This window comes from Anomaloglossus baeobatrachus, chromosome 2 (assembly GCF_048569485.1).
Source record: "Anomaloglossus baeobatrachus isolate aAnoBae1 chromosome 2, aAnoBae1.hap1, whole genome shotgun sequence".
Lineage (NCBI taxonomy): Eukaryota > Metazoa > Chordata > Amphibia > Anura > Aromobatidae > Anomaloglossus > Anomaloglossus baeobatrachus.
The window spans coordinates 651,658,249-651,679,758 of record NC_134354.1 but is presented as its reverse complement, the minus strand read 5'-3'; the positions used below and the strand labels follow the sequence as shown (position 1 = coordinate 651,679,758).

At 51.0% G+C, this 21,510-nt stretch overlaps 1 protein-coding gene across 3 annotated transcripts in view; it reads left to right on the top strand.

Annotated features, from left to right (window-relative positions):
* Positions 1-21,510, top strand: part of TIMELESS (timeless circadian regulator) — a 215,369-nt gene that overhangs the window by 101,523 nt on the left and 92,336 nt on the right. The gene's annotated exons all lie outside the window — the stretch shown is intronic.

Genomic DNA, 21,510 nt, shown 5'->3' with positions numbered 1-21,510 from the left:
CAGCCCTCCATCAGTCGGGCCTTTATGGCAGAGTGGCAAGACGAAAGCCTCTCCTCAGTGCAAGACATATGAAAGCTACCTAGAGTTTGCAAAAAAACACATGAAGGACACGCAGACTATGAGGAATAAGATTCTCTGGTTTGATGAGATGAAGATAGAATTATTACCAAAACGTTCTAAGTGGTGTGTGTGTGTGTGTGTGTGTGGAGAAAACCAGGCACTGCTCATCACTTGCCCAATACAATCCCAACAGTGAAACATGATATGGCAGCATCATGCTATGGGGGTGTTCTTCAGCTGCAGGGACAGGATGACTGGTTGCAATTGAAGGGAAGATGAATGCGGCCAAGTACAGAGATATCCTGGAGGAAAACCTCTTCCAGAGTGCTCTGAACCTCAGACTTGGCCGAAGGTTCACCTTCTAACAATACAATGACCCTAAGCAAAAAGCTAAAATAACAAAGGAGTGGCTTCAGAACAACTCTGTGACCATTCTTGACTGGGCCAGCCAGAGCCCTGACCTAAACCAAATTGAGCTTCTCTAGAGAGACCTGAAAATGTCTGTCCACCAACGTTCACCATCCAACCTGATGGAACTGGACAAGATCTGCAAGGAAGAATGGCAGAAGATTCCCAAATCCACGTGTGAAATACTTGTTGCATCATTCCCAAGAAGACTCGTGGCCGTACTAGCTCAAAAGGATATTTCTACTCAATACTCATTTAAATGGTTTTTATTGATTTTCAAATGTTGGGTAGGGTATAAACTAGAAAAGTACGAGGATACAGAAGGAAAAATTAGGGATGGTGATTTAAATGGGGGAAAATAAATAAACCGCAATTTACATGGACAGATTAGAGCTTTTTCCTTTTGTTAACAGTTCGTTAATCTGAGTATTTTTACAATTATATATTTCTCTGATGCCTCATTGGGGGATACAGGACCATGGGTGTTATGCTGCTTATCCATAGGAGGACACTAAGTAGATGCAAAAGACATTAGCTCCTCCTCTGCAGTATACACTCCCTTGCCGAGCCAGGCAACCTCCGTTTTAGCTTAGTGTCTGTAGGAGGCACATCTCTTCAAGGTTTTTTTATTTTTAGAGGGCGACGGTTTCCCCTAGGGACCGATATCCCAACACCATCAACAGGCGGGAACGCGAAGTGTCACCTCCACGTACCCCCTCCTGCGACGCTGGATCCTGGGCTGCATCTCACTGGACGACGGGTCTCAAAGGCATCGATTTTCCAGAGCCCAGGGCAGATGAAAACTTCCTCAGTCCCTCTTGCAGGCTTTGAGTTAATACACTGCATTGGTGTGACCGGGCACAGCAGGCTGACTCTGCCATCTCCACTAGCCTAGACTGAGGCAGTGCCAAGGTGAGATCCTCCCTGACTGGTTGCTGGCAATGCAATACCCCTGATTACAGGGCCCCCTGCAGAAACAATCCACCAGTGGCGGGGGAGGGGTCCCAGGGCTCAGAGTTCACCTGCAGCTGCAATGAACTCACAATCTTTATTCCCAGGGTCACCATAGCTGTGTGCTGGCTCGGGGGAGGTCCCCTTCCCGCCGTTTTATTTAGCTTATTTTCAACTGACTCCCTTCTCGGCGCTCTTTTTAGCGCTAAGCCCCGCCCCCTCGGAGCCGCAATATGTCCCGCCCCCTCAGGAAAGCACGCGAAGATCTCCTCAGTGTGTTCCTCGGAGTGGGCTTCCTCCTTCCTGCAGCAACAAGGAACACAGGGTCATCGGCTGACTTGGGTGAGATACACCCCTTGCTTCCCATACTCTGCTTCACTTGTAGCTCTGCAGATCATTGCTCCCTCTCTTGCATACTCCCTGCACAGGAACATGCTTAATTCAAAGGGTACTAAGAATTCTAAGGCTCACATAGTCTATTATTCAGCCTGCACTACGTGCCACGCTGAGCTCCCACAAAAACACACACCTCTTCTTTATGTGAGTCCTGTACCCCCCCGCCACCACCACTGCAACCGCTACCAGCCCAGAGCCTAGGGCTCCCAGGCCACTGGAATGGGCATAGTTTCTGTCCCAATCCATGGAAAAACTTTCCCAGAACCTGGTGCTGGCTATGCAATGTTGTCCTCCACACCCTTCTGGGCCCCTGGATGGAATGCAGCCTGATGACGCCTCTATAGAGGGTCCTTCTGAGGAAATCCGGGCCCATGCTTCAACGGTTGCAGGGATCAGAAAAGGGCACACGGCCAGGTGTCTCCGGTACACTCTCATGGCCCCCATGGCTCTCCCTCGATGGTACACAGATCAGGTTCTCCCACACGTTCCACGGCTTCTGAGGAGCCGGATGAGGGGGAATGCTGTTTGTACCAGGATGATTCCTTGGTTTCAACCTCCCCAGATGATCAAGCTGCGATAGACTCCCTTATTGCAGCAATCAAACAAACTTTGCCTGTGGAGGATCCCCCATCCACTACTACTGACCATGCGGTCTCCTTTAAGAGGGCAAAGAAACCTCAAAAAGGTTTTGCTGATCACCCAGAGTTTCAAGATATCCTCACAAAGCAAAGGGAGAAACCTGACAGGCGCTTCGGTAACCGTAAACTCATGGAGTACTGGTACCCCTTTGGCTTAGCTGCCCCTAAGGGCTAGGCCGATCCACCCTCGGTCGACCCACCCCCCCCACCCCCCCGGTCTCCCGCCGCCTTGCCGCAAAGACTCTCCTGTCTTTACCTGATGGCTCCTCCATCAAGGACCCGACAGACGCTCGCTCTGCCTTTAAAGCCGCGGATTCCTCCCTCTCGCCTTCATATGCTTTTGTGTGGGTCGCAAAGCCGATCACGGTCTGGGCAGAATCTCTTAACATTTCGCTTGAGGAATACCAGGTTCCTCATACCCTCACAGATGTAACAACTCAAATTGCCGTGGTGGCGGACTACCTCATGCAGGCCTCCCTTGACGCTGCTACCTGCGCAGAATTTGCCGCCTCAAATACCATAGCCATCCGTAGAGCCCTCTGGCTCCGACAATGGCGAGCAGACTCTGCCTCCAAGAAGTCTCTCACAGGCCTCCCTTATTTTCCAGACCGATTGTTTGGCGAACGTCTGGACAAGCTTATTTCTGACGCCACAGGAGGAAAGAGTACCTCCCTCCCCCAGCTGAAACCCAGGACGACTTTTACCAGACGTCCACAGTCCTCGTTCCGCTCCTTTCGGAACTCATTTGGTTGTCAGACATCCCGCTCTGTCCCTGCCACTAGCCGTGGGCTACACAGGGACCGACCTCAGCCCTCCCCGAAGCCCACCTCGTCATGGCAGCCTAGACAGAAACAGTCCAAGACTAGGGAGTCTCGTCCTCAACGATTCCCACCCTTCTGATTCCTTCAGCGCCCCGGAAGACATACTCAATGTCGGGGGTCGACTGCGTTTCTTTCGGCACATCTGGGCTGCCGCCTCAGACGACAAATGGGTGTGAGACCTTGTGTCTTCTGGTTACCACATAGAATTCCGGACCCGACCCCCTGGTCGGTTCTTTCTCTCAAAGACTCCAAAACAACGTAAAGCCGCCTTCTCAGCAATCCACTCGCTCCAAACGGCAGGGGTGATAATACCTGTCCCGGACGACGAGAGGTTCAGGGGCTTTTATTCCAACCTCTTTGTGGTCCCCAAAAAGGATGGGTCAGTTCGACCCATCCTGGACCTCAAACACCTGAACAAACATGTGCACGTACGGAGATTCAGAATGAAGTCCCTAAGGTCAATTATTACGTCCATGGTCGAAGGGGAATTCCTCGCCTCCATAGCTATCAAGGACGCGTACCTGCACATACCCATCACCCCAGCTCACCAAAGGTTCCTCCGCTTCGCGGTTCAGGACTCCCATTTTCAATTCGTAGCCCTTCCCTTCGGCCTTGCCACTGCACCAAGGGTCTTCACCAAAGTCATGGCGGCAGCCATGAGTATCCTTCACGCCAGGGGTGTAATCGTTCTCCCTTACTTGGATGACCTCATCAAGGCCCCCTCCTTCCGTGACTGGACAACCAGCGTGCAGATCACCATAGGCACCCTATCCCGCTTAGGGTGGCTACTGAATCTAGACAAATCATCCCCGGTACCGTCACATTCCATCACCTTCCTGGGCATGTCCCTGGACACCCGCCGGGGCATGATATCTCTCCCTCAGGACAAGGCGATCGCTCTACGACAAGCGGTACGCTGCCTTCTACGTCCTCCGTTTCGCTCCATTCGATTCAGTATGAGGGTACTAGGCAGGATGGTGGCGGCTATGGAGGCAGTGCCCTTTGCTCAGCTGCACCTGCGCCCACTGCAGCTAGCACTTCTAGCTGCCTGGGACAAGAGCCCCTTCTCCCTGGACAAACATCTTCACCTGACGCCTTCAGTCAGGTATGCACTCCGCTGGTGGCTTCGACCCTCATCCCTATCGAAGGGGAGATCTTTTCTCCCAGTGAACTGGCTGGTCCTGACCACGGACGCCAGCCTCCTAGGCTGGGGAGCAGTGTACCGGCACCACACTGCTCAAGGACATTGAACGCCCCAGGAGTCTTCCCTACCCATAAACATCCTGGAAATCAGCGCGATCTTCCTCGCGCTCAGGGCGTTCTGCCCTCTGCTAGCGGGTCGTCAGATTCGAGTCCAATCGGACAATGCGACAGCTGTAGCCTATATCATTCGGCAGGGGGGCACCTGCAGCAAGGCAGCTTATCTCGAGGCCCACAGGATCTTCAGCTGGGCCGAATCGACAGGGTCAGTGATATCAGCGGTACACATACCGGGAGTAGAGAACTGGGCGGCGGACTTTCTAAGTTGCCAAGGCCTGGCCGCCGGAGAGTGGTCTCTCCACCCAGAAGTGTTCCTACACATCTGCACTCGCTGGGGTACACCAGACGTGGATCTAATGGCCTCAAGGTTGAACGCAAAGGTACTCGCGTTCATAGCCAGGTCACGCGACCCGCAGTCCATCGGCGCGGACGCTTTAGTCTGCTCCTGGTGCCACTTCTGCCTGCCTTACATATTTCCACCTCTGCCCCTACTGCCACGAGTAATCAGGAAGGTGAAGGCAGAGGGAGTCCAGGTGATACTGATAGCACCGGACTGGCCCAGGTGCGCCTGGTATGCCGAATTAGTACAAATGCTCACAGACGTACCGTGGCGCCTTCCAGACATCCTGACTTGCTGACCCAAGGGCCCATTTCCCATCAGAACTCCAGAGCCCTTAAGCTGACGGCCTGGCCATTGAGACCTGGGTATTAACCCACCATGATCAGCGCCCGAAAGCCTGCTTCATCCCGTATTTACCACCGTACGTGGAAGAACTTCCTTTTATGGTGCAGGGAAACTAACGTCCAGCCTATGCCTCTGGCGATTCCCAGAATTCTCGACTTTCTGCAGTCAGGCTTGCAAGCGGGGTTGGCTCTCAGCTCCCTTAAGAGGCAGGTCTCAGCGCTCTCAATCTTCTATCAATGCCGCCTAGCTTGCAAACCACAAGTCAAGACCTTCCTCCAGGGCGTTTCCAATCTAGTTCCCTCGTACAAACTTCTGGACGGTCTCCAGAGGTCCCCCTTTGAACCTCTTAAGGAATCCTCTCTTGCTCTTCTGTCCTGGAAGGTAACATTCCTGGTGGCGATTACGTCCATCAGACGGGTTTCGGAACTGGCAGCACTCTCCTGCCGCGAGCCTTTTCTGATCTTTCACCAGGACAAGGTGGTTCCACGCCCCCTTCCGGATTTTCTTCCAAAGGTTCTTTCCCCGTTAAATTTGAGCGAGGACATTGTTCTGCCTTCCTTTTGTCCACACCCAGTTCATAGGGTGGAAAGGTCTCTGCATTCGTTAGACCTCGTGAGGGCCCTCCGATATTGCGTATCTAGAACAGCCCCCTTTAGGAAAACGGACTCTTTTTTTCGTCATTCCTGATGGTCCTAGGCCTCTGGCTCGCTGGATTCGCTCTGCAATCCAGGAGGTCTACCGCTTGCAACTCAAGCCCATTCCTAGTGGGCTGCGGGCTCATTCCACACGAGCAGTTGGCGCTTCTTGGGCCATTAGGCATCAGGCTTCAGTGGAACAGGTGTGTAAGGCTGCGACCTGGTTTAACCTGCATACTTTTTCAAAAAATTACAGAGTCCATACCCAGGGTTCAGCTGAGGCAAACCTGAGTAGAAAAATTCTGCAAACGGCAGTAGAGCACCTCTCTCAGTAGGCGCTCCGGGCTGTCTGGGACTGGTTCCTAGTCCTTGGGTTGTGTTGACTTTCTTTTATTTTGCCCAGCCATGGACTGCTTTAGGACATTCCATGGTCCTGTGTCCCCCAATGAGGCGTCAGAGAAAAACGGATTTTTGTGCACTCACCGTAAAATAGTTTTCTCTTAGCCATCATTGGGGGACACGGCACCCTCCCTGTTGCTCTGTTGGGCCTTGGTTCTCTCAGTGCCTTATATTGTTATGACTCTTTTCCTCATGTTCCTCCGTTTGGATACGTTCTTACTACTTTTTCTCCTGCTTGTGCACTAAAACTGAGGTTGCCTGGCTTGGCCAGGGAGTGTATACTGCAGAGGAGCTAATGTCTTTTGCATCTACTTAGTGTCCTCCTATGGATAAGCAGCATAACACCCATGGTCCTGTGTCCCCCAATGATGGCTAAGAGAAAACGATTTTACGGTGAGTACACAAAAATTCGTTTTTTCCATTATGCAAAACTATAATTGTAGCTTCTAGCGTATCCTTTCACATAAATCTCTGAGGCCACTTGATTGGCTTGTTTTGTCAGTTGTGGAATAAGGATTTGCTCAAATGATTGATATTTGTTTTGAAAGCCATCGGGTTCAGGGGATTTTCCAGGTTTTAGGGATCGTATAATTGTTGCTATTTCTGTGTCCGTATAGGGAGTATTTACTTTACTCATTGTGGTCTTGGCAGGGAAGGGGGATAGAACTAAGGAATTTATTAATTGTTTCGGTGATGGTTTGGGGGGTAATTTGGGTCCCTTTCCAAATTGTAACGGTCTGACTAAAAAGTGGCAAAAGCTTCGGATATGTCCTTGGGGTGTTTACATACTTGGTTCCTGATATTTTTTAACTTGTAGGGTTCTGATTTTAAATCTTTGTTGTTCAATTCTGTTTGCGAAAATTTTTGATGGTTTGTTATTTGAGTGGTAAAAATTTACTTTGGCTGCACGTGTAATTTTGTCGTATTCTTCTGACAACAGGGTTTTTAGTTTTATTCTAAGTTTTAAAATCTCTGCATGTAAGTTAAACGAAGGGGTTTTTTTTTTTTTTGTAGGGAGGATTCTAGTTCTTGGATTTTGGTAACAAGGTCTGTTTTTTCTCTAATTTTTTTTTGTCTGCTGTTTAGTTGAATGAGGAGACTCCATATAACAGCTTTGTTGACTGATCAGAGTGTATGTATGAATATTTCTTCCGTATCATTTTCCTTGAAATAGTTGTGGAAAGCGTCTTCTATAGCCTCTCTATACTTGGGATGATGGAGAATGTAGGAGTTACATCTCCAGAACCTATCAGGGCTGGGGATGGAGCCTACTTCTATGGAGAATTCTATGGCAGAGTGGTCTGACCATGTTCTTTTTTTCAATTGTGATAGTTTTTAATTTTTTAACTGAAAAGATATGTTACGACCAAATCTATGCCTGCAAAAGATCTATGCCTGCCTAAATAGTGCGAGAACTCAATTGATGTGGTGTTTAGGCATCTGAATACATCATATAGTTCTTCTTTTGATAACAATGGGTCTAATTTGTGGACATATTGACTTGAATGTGTGGTTGAGGCCATAATATCGTTGGGTATCATGTTGAAGTTTCCGAACAGTACCAGGCCACCCCTCTGATATTTTCGTACCAATTTTAATAATTTATTTAGAAAGGTGATCTGGCCACTATTCGGAACATATAAGTTTACTAGGGTAAAAATATTCCCATTTAATTTGCAGACTAGAATAATGTAGTCATCGCTTATCTCGGTCAGACATTCAAGCGATATTGTGGTTTTTAATCAGAATTAACACTTCAGCTGTCTTTTTGACATTTGAGGAGTTAAATATATGGGGGATAGTTAAACCCTGAGACCAAACGGCCTCTCCCCCACTATATCAGTACTCTGAGAGCCGCAAGCGCCGCATCATTTCACTCAATTTCTTGTGGGAAGAAAAATTATGGCATTCCTGACTCTCCACCTCCTGTAGAGTGGGAGCAAGAGAACGTAATTAAAGAGCCATAAATGAACCTTTGGACCATAGGCCCTCAGTCATGGGTCAAGTATTTTGAGGTTCTTTAGAATTTTTACTCCTTCAGGGTTCGGGATTGGAGTAATTTTCCCCTCGTGTGATGAGGTGTTTTGTGGGGAATCCCCAGCGGTAGTTTGTTTTTGTCTCTCAGGGCTTTTTTAATCTCTCCAAATGATTTCCTTAGGTTCAAAGTTTCCTTTCTTTGTCGCTCCTAATTGGGAGACCCAGACAATTGGGGTGTATAGCTACTGCCTCCGGAGGCCACACAAAGTATTACACTTAAAAGTGTAAGGCCCCTCCCCTTCTGGCTATACACCCCCCCGTGGGATCACGGGCTCCTCAGTTTTATGCTTTGTGCGAAGGAGGTCAGACATGCACGCATAGCTCCACTGTTTAGTCAGCAGCAGCTGCTGACTATGTCGGATGGAAGAAAAGAGGGCCCATACGGGGGCCCCCAGCATGCTCCCTTCTCACCCCACTTGCGGTCGGCGGTGTTTAAGGTTGAGGTACCCATTGCGGGTACGGAGGCTGGAGCCCACATGCTGATTCCTTCCCCATCCCCATTAGGGCTCTGGGTGAAGTGGGACTTGACCGGTCTCCGGGCACTGAGACCGTGCTCCATCCACAGCCCCTGGAGGATCTGCTGGATACGGAGCGGAGTTTCCTCAGGGACAGGACCCTGCTTCATTAAGGTACTCCGTGTCCCCGTGCTTACCGCACGCACACTGCAGCATTGCTGGGTGTGTTAGTGCGCCGGGGTAAACAGCGCTGCTGCGCTTGTGCCGTTACTCACTACAGCTCTGCTGAGTGAGGAGACTTAGTACGATCGGCCGATCCGGCCGCTGGGGTCAGTGTTTACTGCGTCGCGGCTGGGATTTGTGGTGCGCCGGGGACTTCCGCGCTGGCCGTGCATATATGACGGCCGCGCTAGATTACTACAGTCCCCGGCTTTTGCGGCCTAGTTCGTATCGTTCCCGCCCCCAGACCTGCCAGTCAGGAGGAGGGCGGGACGCTGTACAGACCAGCAGCGCTAAGAGCTGGAGTCTGTTTTACATACTCCAGCCCTCACACTAGGCACAGTGGGACGCAGTTTCCCGCACTTTTGTTTGTGGCACGCCCACGGTCCGCCCCTCTTCACAGGACGCCGGCAGCCATTCCTGCCTGCACGCTGAGCTGCAGAGGGGAGGCTGGGAGACCCAGACAAGGGATTCTACGACCTCACACCCGCTTTTCAGCGGGCGGTAAGCAGCCCTCAAGGGCTCTCCCCCACTTGTGCCATAGTGTACTTTGTATTTTGTGCTGGCAATACTTTACACTGTACGGTCGCTGGTGATTTTCTGCTATATACCCTCCTTAGATTTCTCAAGGAGACAACAGCATGTCGTCCGCAAAAAGCAAAAGTGCCAAGGCACGGACTTTATGTGCTGCCTGTACCGCATGTGGGGCTGCTCTACCGGCAGGTTCCACTGACCCCCATTGTGTGCAGTGCTCGGCCCCTGTGGCAATTGCTCAGCCGGGGCCTCTGCTAGAGGTGACCCAGGGAGAACCACCTGTGAATGCTGTCCAGGTGACAGGGACGGAGTTTGCAGCTTTTGCTGACAGATTGTCTATGACTATGTCTAAAATTCTTGAAACATTGCAGTCTAGACCAGTAACTCAGACCATGGGCACTGTTGGTACATTGCCCCCTGGTCCCCCTCAGCTGGAACACTTCCTAGCTCCGGGGGTGTCACATGCACCCCAGGGTGACGGCTCTGACTCGGACGACAGTCCCAGACAACCTAAGCGGGCTCGCTATGAGCGACCCTCAACTTCATCACACTGGTCAGGGTCCCAGCGGGACGACTCTCTGTGTGATGAGGCGGATGTAACTGATCAGGATTCTGATACTGGGGCCGCTCTCAATCTAGATACCCCGGATGGTGACGCCATAGTGAATGATCTTATAGCGTCCATCAATAAGATGTTAGATATTTCTCCACAAGCTCCTCCTGCGGAGGAGGCAGCTTCACAGCAGGAGAAATTCCATTTCAGGTATCCCAAGCGTAAATTAAGCTCTTTTCTGGACCACTCTGACTTTAGAGACGCAATCCAGAAACACCACGCTTATCCAGATAAGCGTTTCTCCAAACGGCTTAAAGATACGCGCTATCCTTTTCCCCCTGACGTGGTCAAGGGCTGGACACAGTGTCCCAAGGTGGACCCTCCAATCTCCAGGCTTGCAGCCAGATCTCTAGTTGCAGTGGAAGATGGGGCGGCACTTAAAGATGCCACTGACAGACAGATGGAGCTCTGGTTAAAATCCATCTATGAAGCTATTGGAGCGTCGTTGGCGCCAGCATTCGCAGCCGTATGGGCACTCCAAGCTATTTCAGCTGGCCTTACACAGGTCGACACGGTCACACGTACATCTGCTCCGCAGGTGGCACCATTGACCTCTCAAATGTCTGCATTCGCGTCTTACGCGATTAATGCTGTCCTAGACTCTACGAGCCGTACGGCGGTGGCGTCAGCCAACTCCGTGGTTTTACGCAGAGCCCTGTGGTTGAGAGAATGGAAGGCAGATTCTTCTTCCAAGAAGTGCTTAACCAGTTTGCCTTTTTCTCGTGACCGATTGTTTGGTGAGCGTTTGGATGAAATCATTAAACACTCCAAGGGTAAGGATTCAGCCTTACCGCAACCCAGACAAAACAAACCCCAACAGAGGAGGGGACAGTCTGGTTTTCGGTCCTTTCGAGGCTCAGGCAGGTCCCAATTCTACTCGTCCAAAAGGACTCAAAAGGATCAGAGGAGCTCAGATTCTTGGCGGACTCAATCACGCCCAAAAAAGCCAGCCGGAAGAACCGTTACCAAGACGGCTTCCTCATGACTTTCAGTCTCCTCTCTCCGCATCCTCGGTCGGTGGCAGGCTCTCCCGCCTTGGCGACATTTGGCTGTCACAGGTCAAAGACCGTTGGGTGAGAGACATTCTGTCTCACGGGTACAGGATAGAGTTCAGCTCTCGTCCTCCAACTCGTTTCTTCAGAACTTCTCCACCGCCCGACCGAGCCGATGCTCTGCTGCAAGCGGTGTCCGCTCTAAAGGCGGAAGGAGTGGTGACTTCCGTTCCTCTTCAGGAACAAGGCCACGGTTTTTACTCCAATTTGTTTGTGGTGCCAAAGAAAGACGGGTCGTTCCGTCCCGTCCTGGATCTAAAGCTGCTCAACAAACACGTAAAAACCAGGAGGTTCCGGATGGAATCTCTCCGCTCCGTTATCGCCTCAATGTCTCAAGGAGATTTCCTAGCATCAATAGACATCAAGGATGCTTATCTCCACGTGCCGATTGCACCAGAGCATCAGCGTTTTCTACGCTTCGTTATAGGAAGCGAACACCTGCAGTTCGTAGCTCTACCTTTCGGGCTGGCGACAGCCCCTCGGGTCTTCACCAAGGTCATGGCAGCAGTAGTTGCAGTCCTGCACTCGCAAGGTCACTCTGTGATCCCGTATTTAGACGATCTACTTATCAAGGCACCCTCTCAAGAGGCATGCCAACACAGCCTGAACGTGGCACTGAAGACTCTCCAGAGTTTCGGGTGGATCATCAACTTTTCAAAGTCAAATCTAACCCCGACCCAATCACTAATATATCTTGGCATGGAGTTTCATACTCTCTCAGCGATAGTGAAACTTCCACTGGACAAACAGTGCTCGCTACAGACAGGGGTGCAATCTCTCCTGCAGGGCCAGTCGCACCCCTTGAGGCGCCTCATGCACTTCCTAGGGAAGATGGTAGCAGCAATGGAAGCAGTTCCTTTTGCGCAGTTTCATCTGCGTCCATTACAATGGGACATTCTCCGCCAATGGGACGGGAAGTCGACGTCCCTCGACAGGGAGGTCTCCCTCTCTCAGGCAGCCAAGGAATCTCTCCGGTGGTGGCTTCTTCCCACCTCATTGTCAAAAGGAAAGTCGTTCCTACCCCCATCCTGGGCGGTGGTCACGACAGATGCGAGTCTATCAGGGTGGGGAGCAGTGTTTCTCCACCACAGGGCTCAAGGTACGTGGACTCGGAAAGAGTCCACCCTTCAGATCAATGTTCTGGAAATCAGAGCAGTCTATCTTGCCCTACAAGCCTTCCAACAGTGGCTGGAAGGCAAGCAGATCCGAATTCAGTCGGACAACTCCACAGCGGTGGCATACATCAACCACCAAGGGGGAACACGCAGTCGGCAAGCCTTCCAGGAAGTCCGGCGGATTCTGACGTGGGTGGAAGACACGGCATCCACCATATCCGCAGTCCACATCCCAGGCGTAGAAAACTGGGAAGCAGACTTTCTCAGTCGCCAGGGCATGGACGCAGGGGAATGGTCCCTTCACCCGGACGTGTTTCAGGAGATCTGTCGCCGCTGGGGGATGCCGGACGTCGACCTGATGGCGTCACGGCACAACAACAAAGTCCCGGTTTTCATGGCACGGTCTCACGATCACCGAGCTCTGGCGGCAGACGCCTTAGTTCAAGATTGGTCGCAGTTCCGGCTACCGTATGTGTTCCCACCTCTGGCATTGTTGCCCAGAGTGCTCCGCAAAATCAGGTCCGACTGCCGCCGCGCCATTCTCGTCGCTCCAGACTGGCCAAGGAGGTCGTGGTACCCGGATCTGTGGCACCTCACGGTAGGCCATCCGTGGGCACTACCAGACCGTCCAGACTTGCTGTCTCAAGGGCCGTTTTTCCATCTGAATTCTGCGGCCCTGAACCTGACTGTGTGGCCATTGAGTCCTGGATCCTAGCGGCCTCAGGTTTATCTCATGAAGTGGTTGCCACCATGAGACAGGCTAGGAAGCCATCCTCCGCCAAGATCTACCACAGGACGTGGAGGATATTCCTATCTTGGTGCTCTGCTCATGGAGTTTCTCCCTGGCCTTTTGCATTGCCTACTTTTCTTTCCTTCCTGCAGTCTGGGTTGGAAAAAGGTTTGTCACTTGGCTCCCTTAAAGGTCAAGTCTCCGCGCTATCCGTATTTTTTCAGAAACGCCTGGCGCGACTTCCTCAGGTACGCACGTTCCTGCAAGGGGTTTGTCATATCGTCCCCCCTTACAAGCGGCCGTTGGAGCCCTGGGACCTGAACAAGGTTCTAATTGCTCTCCAGAAGCCGCCTTTCGAGCCTATGAAGGAGGTTTCCCTTTCTCGTCTTTCACAGAAAGTGGCCTTTCTAGTGGCGGTCACGTCTCTTCGGAGAGTGTCCGAGCTGGCGGCGTTATCATGCAGATCTCCATTCCTGGTGTTTCACCAGGACAAGGTAGTTCTGCGTCCAATTCCAGAATTTCTTCCCAAGGTGGTATCTTCCTTTCATCTCAATCAAGATATCACTTTACCGTCTTTGTGTCCGCATCCAGTTCACCAATTTGAAAAGGGTTTGCATTTATTGGATCTGGTGAGAGCACTCAGGATCTACATTTCCCGCACGGCGTCTCTGCGCCGCTCGGATGCACTCTTTGTCCTTGTCGCTGGTCAGCGTAAAGGGTCGCAAGCTTCCAAATCCACCCTTGCGCGGTGGATCAAGGAACCAATTCTTCACACCTACCGTTCGGCTGGGCTTCCGATTCCATCAGGGCTGAAGGCCCATTCTACCAGAGCCGTGGGTGCGTCCTGGGCATTACGGCACCAGGCTACGGCTCAGCAGGTGTGCCAGGCGGCTACCTGGTCGAGTCTGCACACTTTTACCAAACATTATCAGGTGCATACCTACGCTTCGGCGGATGCCGGCCTAGGTAGACAAGTCCTTCAGGCGGCGGTGGCTCACCTGTAGGAAAGGGCTGTTTGACGGCCCTATCACGAGGTATTCTTTTACCCACCCAGGGACTGCTTTTGGACGTCCCAATTGTCTGGGTCTCCCAATTAGGAGCGACAAAGAAGAAGGGAATTTTGTTTACTTACCGTAAATTCCTTTTCTTCTAGCTCCAATTGGGAGACCCAGCACCCGCCCTGTTTTCTTAGGAAGTTTGTTTTTTTCGGGTGCACATGTTGTTCATGTTGAAGAGTTCAGTTCTCCGAGGCTGTTTCTCGGGTTGAATTTGTATTTAAAACAGTTATTGGCTTTCCTCCTTCTTGCTTTTGCACTAAAACTGAGGAGCCCGTGATCCCACGGGGGGGTGTATAGCCAGAAGGGGAGGGGCCTTACACTTTTAAGTGTAATACTTTGTGTGGCCTCCGGAGGCAGTAGCTATACACCCCAATTGTCTGGGTCTCCCAATTGGAGCTAGAAGAAAAGGAATTTACGGTAAGTAAACAAAATTCCCTTCTTTGAGAGATCAGAGAACACTTTCAGATTTTCTAAAGGGTAAGGAAGAATTTTCTGTTTACTCAGATAATTCATCAGGTTTTCTTTTGTCTGGAAGAAGTGAATTTTAAGAATTACGTCCCTTGGAGTGTCCGGTTGTATTAATCTAGGTTTAGGAAGACAATGTGCTAAATCCACTGTAAAGTTTAGTTCTGTTAGATCTGGGATTGTTTTCTTGAGTAGATTCTTTATATAGAGTTGCAGGTCATCTGTCTTTACGGATTCATGCTCTGTCACCTTGGTGCCCAGAGTCCTGCAATACGTATTTACGTTCGCCCAGGCTCCCCCTCGTTGCGCTTTCAGGCAAACTGCTCCGAGAATGGCAATGTTTGGCAGTTCCAGGACCCGGATTCAAGCCTGCAGTAGGCCTACCTGCAGCGTGGTGCAGCAGAGCCGAAGTCTGCGTCCTCCAGGTTTCCAACTCAGCCGGCGCGGCTTCCCATGGACCCCCTGGACTATGGTAGGGAGCATCATCCTCTCCAGGCAGGTCCGGATCAGCCTTTGAGCGGCATGGGAGAGGGTCTCCTTGCATCAGTGCCGGCTGTGCCACAGCATCGCGCTGTCTCCGGCCTGCATGCTCCTTACCACGGTAGCATTGCAGGCCTGGCACTGATTTAGTCCCCAGCTGTGGCCTAGCACGGGTGCTTGCTATGCCCCTTCGGCCGCTCTATAGGATGCCTCGCCTCCCCAAGGGTGGGAGATGCTTCCTCTCTTTCTCAGCCTGAAAAATATTTCTCTCATCTCTGCAAGCCCGAGAAGTCCCGCCCCCACGACGGTGGGGTCTTTTTCCGCTCCTCATAGCTCTGCGGTAGAAAAATTTGCTCGGGCTTCTTTCCCGCCTTGGCGCCCTCAGGATGTGGATTCTTAGAGCCTTATCGGCGAAACACTCAATGGAATCATTGCTGATGCTACAGGGGGTAAGAACACCTCTCTCCCACAACAGCACCCAAAGTGCGCACCTCACCCGCAACGTCTGAGCGATCCTCTCTGCGCAGCGAGTGAAAACGTGGGTCCTCTAAGACAAACATGTCCTGGCCCTCCCGTCCTAGGCAGCCTAGGTCTTGTGGTTCCCGCTCTCATCATTCCTCCATGCATCCCCAGTGGCCATCCACCGTAGGAAGCCGTCTACTCCTCTTTCAGGACGTATGGCTTTCCTACATAGACGACGCCTGGGTACGAGAACTGGTATCCACTGGTTTTAAAATAGAGTTCACCTTTCTCACTATGCGATGCTTCCTACAATCACGCATTCCCAAATCCGCAGCCCAGATTCGGGCTTTGTCTCGGGCCATTGCGGCACTTCGCGATGCAGGCGGCATCGTACCAGTTCCCACCGAACAACGTTAGACAGGTTTTTGCTCGATCCTCCTCGTGGCACCCAAAAAGGACGGCTCGGACCACCCTATTTTAGATCTCCATAGGCTAAATAAGGCAATGCAGACTCACACCTTTCGCATGGAATCTCTAATATCTGTGGTTGCGTCCATGGAACCAGCAGAAGTCCTAGCCTCCATCGATATACAATATGCCTACCTGCACATTCCGATCTGCAAAGCTCACCAGAGATGCCTTCGGTTCGCAGTTGGGGAGGAGCACTTCCAATTTACGGCTCTCCCTTTTGGCCTAGCCACAGCGCATTGGGTTCTTTACCAAGGTCATGGCAGCCGTCATGACCGTGCTTCGTCCCAGAGGTATTGTAGTCATCCCTTATCTGGACGACCTACTCATAAACGGACAGTCATTTCTTGCCTGTTCAGAGAGTGCAAATCTGCTTGGACACACTCTCAAGGTTGGGCTGGCTCGTCAACCGCCAAAAGTTGTCCCTAGTCCCATCTCAACGTCTTGGTTTCTTTGGCATGGTCCTAGACACTTCTCGAGCTCGGGTGTTTCTACCAGTAAAGAAACGGACCTCCCTGAGACAAGGCATTCATGTCCTCCGGCGCAAGCGCCCGCTATCTCTGCAGTTTGAGAATTTTAGGGAAGATGGTGGCGACGATGGAAGCTGTCCCTTTCGCTCAGTTTCACCTTCGTCCTCTTTATCTGGCTCTCCTATCTGCGTAGGAAAGGAACCTGGCGTCCCTAGATCGCCCTGTCCTTCTTTCCCAGTAGGGTGATTCACCCCCTACTCTAGTGGACCCATCACTCTTCGCTCTCCCAAGGGACATCCTTCCTCCCAATTTACTGGCAAGTAGTCATGACAGACGCCAGCCTGATAGGTTGGGGAACCGTGTTCCATCAACACACGGTTCACTGTTGCTGGTCTCTCTCGGAACGCACCCTTCCGATCAACATTCTACAGTTAAGGGTCATTTTTCTGGCCCTTCAACGGTTCCCCCCGCTTCTCTCGGGTCCCCCTGTTCGGATTTAATCCAACAATGCCACTGCTGTGACATACATAAATCATCAAGGAGGGACCCGCAGCTTGGCGGCGATAAAGGTCACCAAGATCTTTCATTGGGCAGAGACTCATGCCTCTGCTATCTCCGCGGTTCACATCCCAGGAGTCGAGAACTGGGCCGTGGACTTCCTAAGCAGACAAGGTTTGACAACGGGAGAATGGTCCCTCCATGACGAGGTGTTCCATCAGATCTGTCACAGATGGGGTCCTCCGGACTTGGACCTCATGGCATCTCGCCAAAACGCCAAGGTCCACCCTTTCATAGCCCTATCCCGTGAACCGCTCACAATAGGCTCCAACACCCTGGTCCTGCCATGGTTGCAGTTTCGTCTCCCTTACATATTCCCTCTGCTTCCCCTCATTCCGAGGGTGATCAAGAAGGTCAAGGCAGAGGGAGTCTCGATGATATTGGTAGCTCCAGATTGGCCCAGGAGGGCCTGGTACTCTGAACTCGTCCAGCTACTTGGCGACACTCCCTGGCGGCTTCCCGACCGCCCAGATCTTCTGTCGCAGGGGCCTATGTGCCACCAGAACTCCGGATGGCTGCGTTTGACAGCGTGGTTCTTGAATCCTGGATTCTAGCCAGAGGCGGTCTACCCACCAGGTCATATCCACTATGATAAATGCTTGAAAGTCTCCTCTATTTGCATTTATCATAGAACCTGGTGATCATTCTTTCAGGGTGCAAACAACATGGAAAGTCGCCGCTTACCTTTTCCTTGTCCAATATCCTGACCGTTCTACAGGTGGGACTTGATTCTGGGCTAGCCCTTGGTACTCTCAAGGGACTGGTCTGCCCTTTCGGTGTTTTTCCAGAAGCTTGCTAGCGTCTCATTCACAAATACGTACTTTTCTACAGGGTGCAGCCCATCTGGTTCCCCCCTATTGTCAGCCCCTTGATCCATGGGACCTTAATCTGGTTTTAGGAGTCCTCCATCAATTGCCCTTTGAACCACTGCGAGAAATCTCTCTCTCATTACTCTCCTGGAAGGTTGCGTTTTTAGTGGCTATCACGTCAGTGTGGCGAGTTTCTAAATTGGCAGCCCTCACCTTCTGCCCAGGTCCCCTACCTGGTTTTTCACCAGGACAAGGTGGTTCTCAGGCCTTCACCGTCTTTGCCTTCTTTCTGTCCTGCTCCGGTTCATTTATTTGAGAGGGCCCTGCATAACCTGGATTTTGTCAGAGCTCTGAAGTTCTACGTTTCTCGGTCCGTGCCGTTTCGCAAATCAGACGCACTCTTTCTACTCCCAGAGGGGGACAAGAAGGGTGCATCAACTTCGAAATCCACGATTGGCCGTCGGATTAGATCAGCTGTCTGAGAGGCGTACAGAGCTGTCTCCTTCCCGGGAGGGGTGGAGGCTCATTCCACCTGAGGGGTGAAGGCTATTTCCACCTGAGCGGTGGGAAATTCATGGGCTAGTTGCCAGCAAGCTTCGGCAGCTGAACTTTGCAAAGCCGCTACCTGGTACAGCGTCCTCACGTTCACCAGATTCTGCAGCAGAGTGTGTATATACTGTGTGTGTGTGACCGAGCAGGATGAGGGAGCCTGTGTGTGTGTGTGTGTGTGTGTGTGTGTGACCGAGCAGCATGAGGGTGGTGGAGCCAGTGTGTGTATATACTATATATGGTGTGTACTGTGTGTATATATTCTGTGTCGACCGAGTAGTATGAGGGTGGCGGAGCCAGTGTGTGTATATACTATGTAGGGTATGTACTGTGTGTGTACAGTGTGTGTATATACTATATACTGTGTGGAGAGGGGGGGGTGTCATTGGAGATGGTGGCGGCGGCGGGGGGAGGGGCGCCAGTACTCACACAGGCTGAGGGTGACAGCCAGGGGAAGGGGATAGCGTGGGGGTGTCATTGGAGACGGTAGCAGCAGCGGTGGCAAGGGGAGGGGCGCTGGTACTCACATATCCCGAGCAGGTGACGGGGAAAGTGCAGCTCACAGTATATGTGTGTGTGCTCCACAAAGATGGTGCCGATCTCCTCCCTCTGCTGTGATCTGGACAGCCCAGGGGGCGCGTCCAGGTCACAGCAGGGAGCCCTCCTGTATTAAGTATAGAGTCGGAGTCCGACTATCAGAGTGAATGCACAGGGGGCTGCCATAAAGGAGGTGAGTAACTGTCGTTACAAACACCAAATCCATGATGGCAGCCCCCAGTGCTGCAGCAACACTAGAATTAAATAAAAACCTAAATAAACAATGAGTTTAATTTTGTATTAAAAATACTTGATTTCATAATCGCTATTATTAATACAAAAATAAAAACCGCGACACCTTCCCTTTAACTGTAATCTTAGTTAAGGCTATTCTGTGTAGTTTCCAGATGTTATGGTGCTGGTGGTTACTACAGTGATGAAGTTAATGATAATGGCTCAGGAACAGTGAGTCTGGGTTGGGCGCTTGCACCCTTAAGCTGGGTTTACACACTGCAACATCTCAAACGACATCGCTGTAACGTCACCGGTTTTGTGACGCAATAGCGATGTCGTTTGCGATGTTGCAGTGTGTGAAACACATCAGCGACCCGGCCCCTGCTGTGAAGTTGCTGATCGCTACAAATTGTTCAGGACCATTCCTAGGTCCTTTGTTTCCCACTGTGCAGCATGCATCGCTACAAAGTTTCAGTGTGTGAAAGACTTTGCAGCGACTTTGTTAGCAACTTCCCTTTCAAAAGGCTGCTTATCAACGTCCCCAACAACCAGCTAGGTCGCTCTGCAGGTCCGGATCGCTGTTGCGTTGTTGGCCAGGTTTGCCTGTTTGACAGCTCACCAGCGAGTCAACAGAGACTTAGGGAGGTCGCTGTTACGTCACAAAACCGGTGACGTTACAGCGATGTCCTTTGCGATGTTGCAGTGTGTAAACCCAGCTTTACTCTGCTGTATGGATTCCAGATAATGTCTTATTTGTCGGTCACTTTCTGCAGCTGTATTTTGTAGTTAGCAGCATAATTGTTCCGCATGAAGCTATGTGCTGGGATAGCTGTTTGTTGTTAGTGAGTGTTTGCTCTTAAATTGAGGTACTCTGGCCAAGGTCCTAAGTGCTAATCTCCCTCTGTGACCATACATCAGGAGCATGCAGAGGCAGTCGCCTGTATAGAAGTATTGAGAAAGGCTGTTTGCTGTCAGGGATAAAGCTTCTTGCTGTATGCTATAAAACTCTTACTGGCGCTCTCCTTCATTCTCGCCTGGATTATTGTAACTCTTTACTAATTGGTCTCCCTGTTACTAAACTCTCCCCTCTTCAATCCATTCTGAATTCCGCAGCCAGGATCATTTCCCTCTGCAACCGCTTTACTGACACCTCTGCTCTTTGCCAGTCATTGCACTGGTTGCCTATCCGTTACAGAATCCAATATAAACTTATCACTCTCACTTACAAAGCTCTCCACGGTTCTGCACCACCCTACATCTCCTCTCTCATCTCTGTCTATCACCCCACCCGTGCGCTCTGCTAATGACTTAAGACTGACATCCTCAACAATTCGAACCTCCCACTCCCGTCTTCAAGATTTCTCACGAGCTGCGCCTATGCTCTGGAACACACTACCAAGAACAATCCGATTAATTCCCAACATCCACACCTTTAAGCAGGCCCTAAAAACGCATTTCTTTAGACTAGCCTATCACCTCACCGCCCTGATCTAATCTAGTCCCTTTCTGCCCTTCAAAAAATTTACTTCCAGTTCTTGTCCCCTGTACCTGTATAAATTCTCATCAACGGGTTCATGCAGCTGGTTTTGAATACCCTATTAAATCGATGGCTGGACCATATATAACAAGCTTTTCTCCCCCCCCCCCCCCCCCCCCCATTCACCTTTTGTGTCTCCCCTATTTCCTCATAGACTCTAAGCTTATGAACAGGGCCTTCACTCCTCCTGGTATCTTAATTTTGTTATTTTGTATTCTCTCATATTGTCTTGTACATATCCCCTCTTAATTGTAAAGCGCTGCGGAATATGTTGGCGCTATAGAAATAAAACTTATTATTATTATTAGTATTATTATGCTATAAGGGCTTCGGTCTTTGACCAGTGTATAATAATTTGGCTGCGCACCGCACACCGGAGGTAGACCGTAACGTTCCCTGAATTGTCTTGTGTTATCTGGGAGGGAGCTGCTTGTTGGAAGTGAATAGCACATACTGTATGACCAGGTGCTCTGATGACTTTAGCTGACAGCTTATGTTGTCTCCTACAGTGGATTGTTTACTCACAGTTCAGTAGGGTGATGGAGCGATAAGGTGGAGGTTTATAGGTCTCTTTTCTTTGTCGCTCTATTGGGAGACCCAGACAATTGGGTGTATAGGCTATGCCTCCGGAGGCCGCACAAAGTATTACACTTAAAAGTGTTAAGCCCCTCCCCTTCTGCCTATACACCCCCCGTGCTCCCACGGGCTCCTCAGTTTTTTGCTTTGTGCGAAGGAGGTCAGACACGCACGCACAGCTCCACAGATTGGTCAGCAGCAGCTGCTGACTATATCGGATGGAAGAAAAGTGGGCCCATATAGGGCCCCCAGCATGCTCCCTTTTCACCCCACTCTTGTCGGTGGTGTTGTAAGGTTGA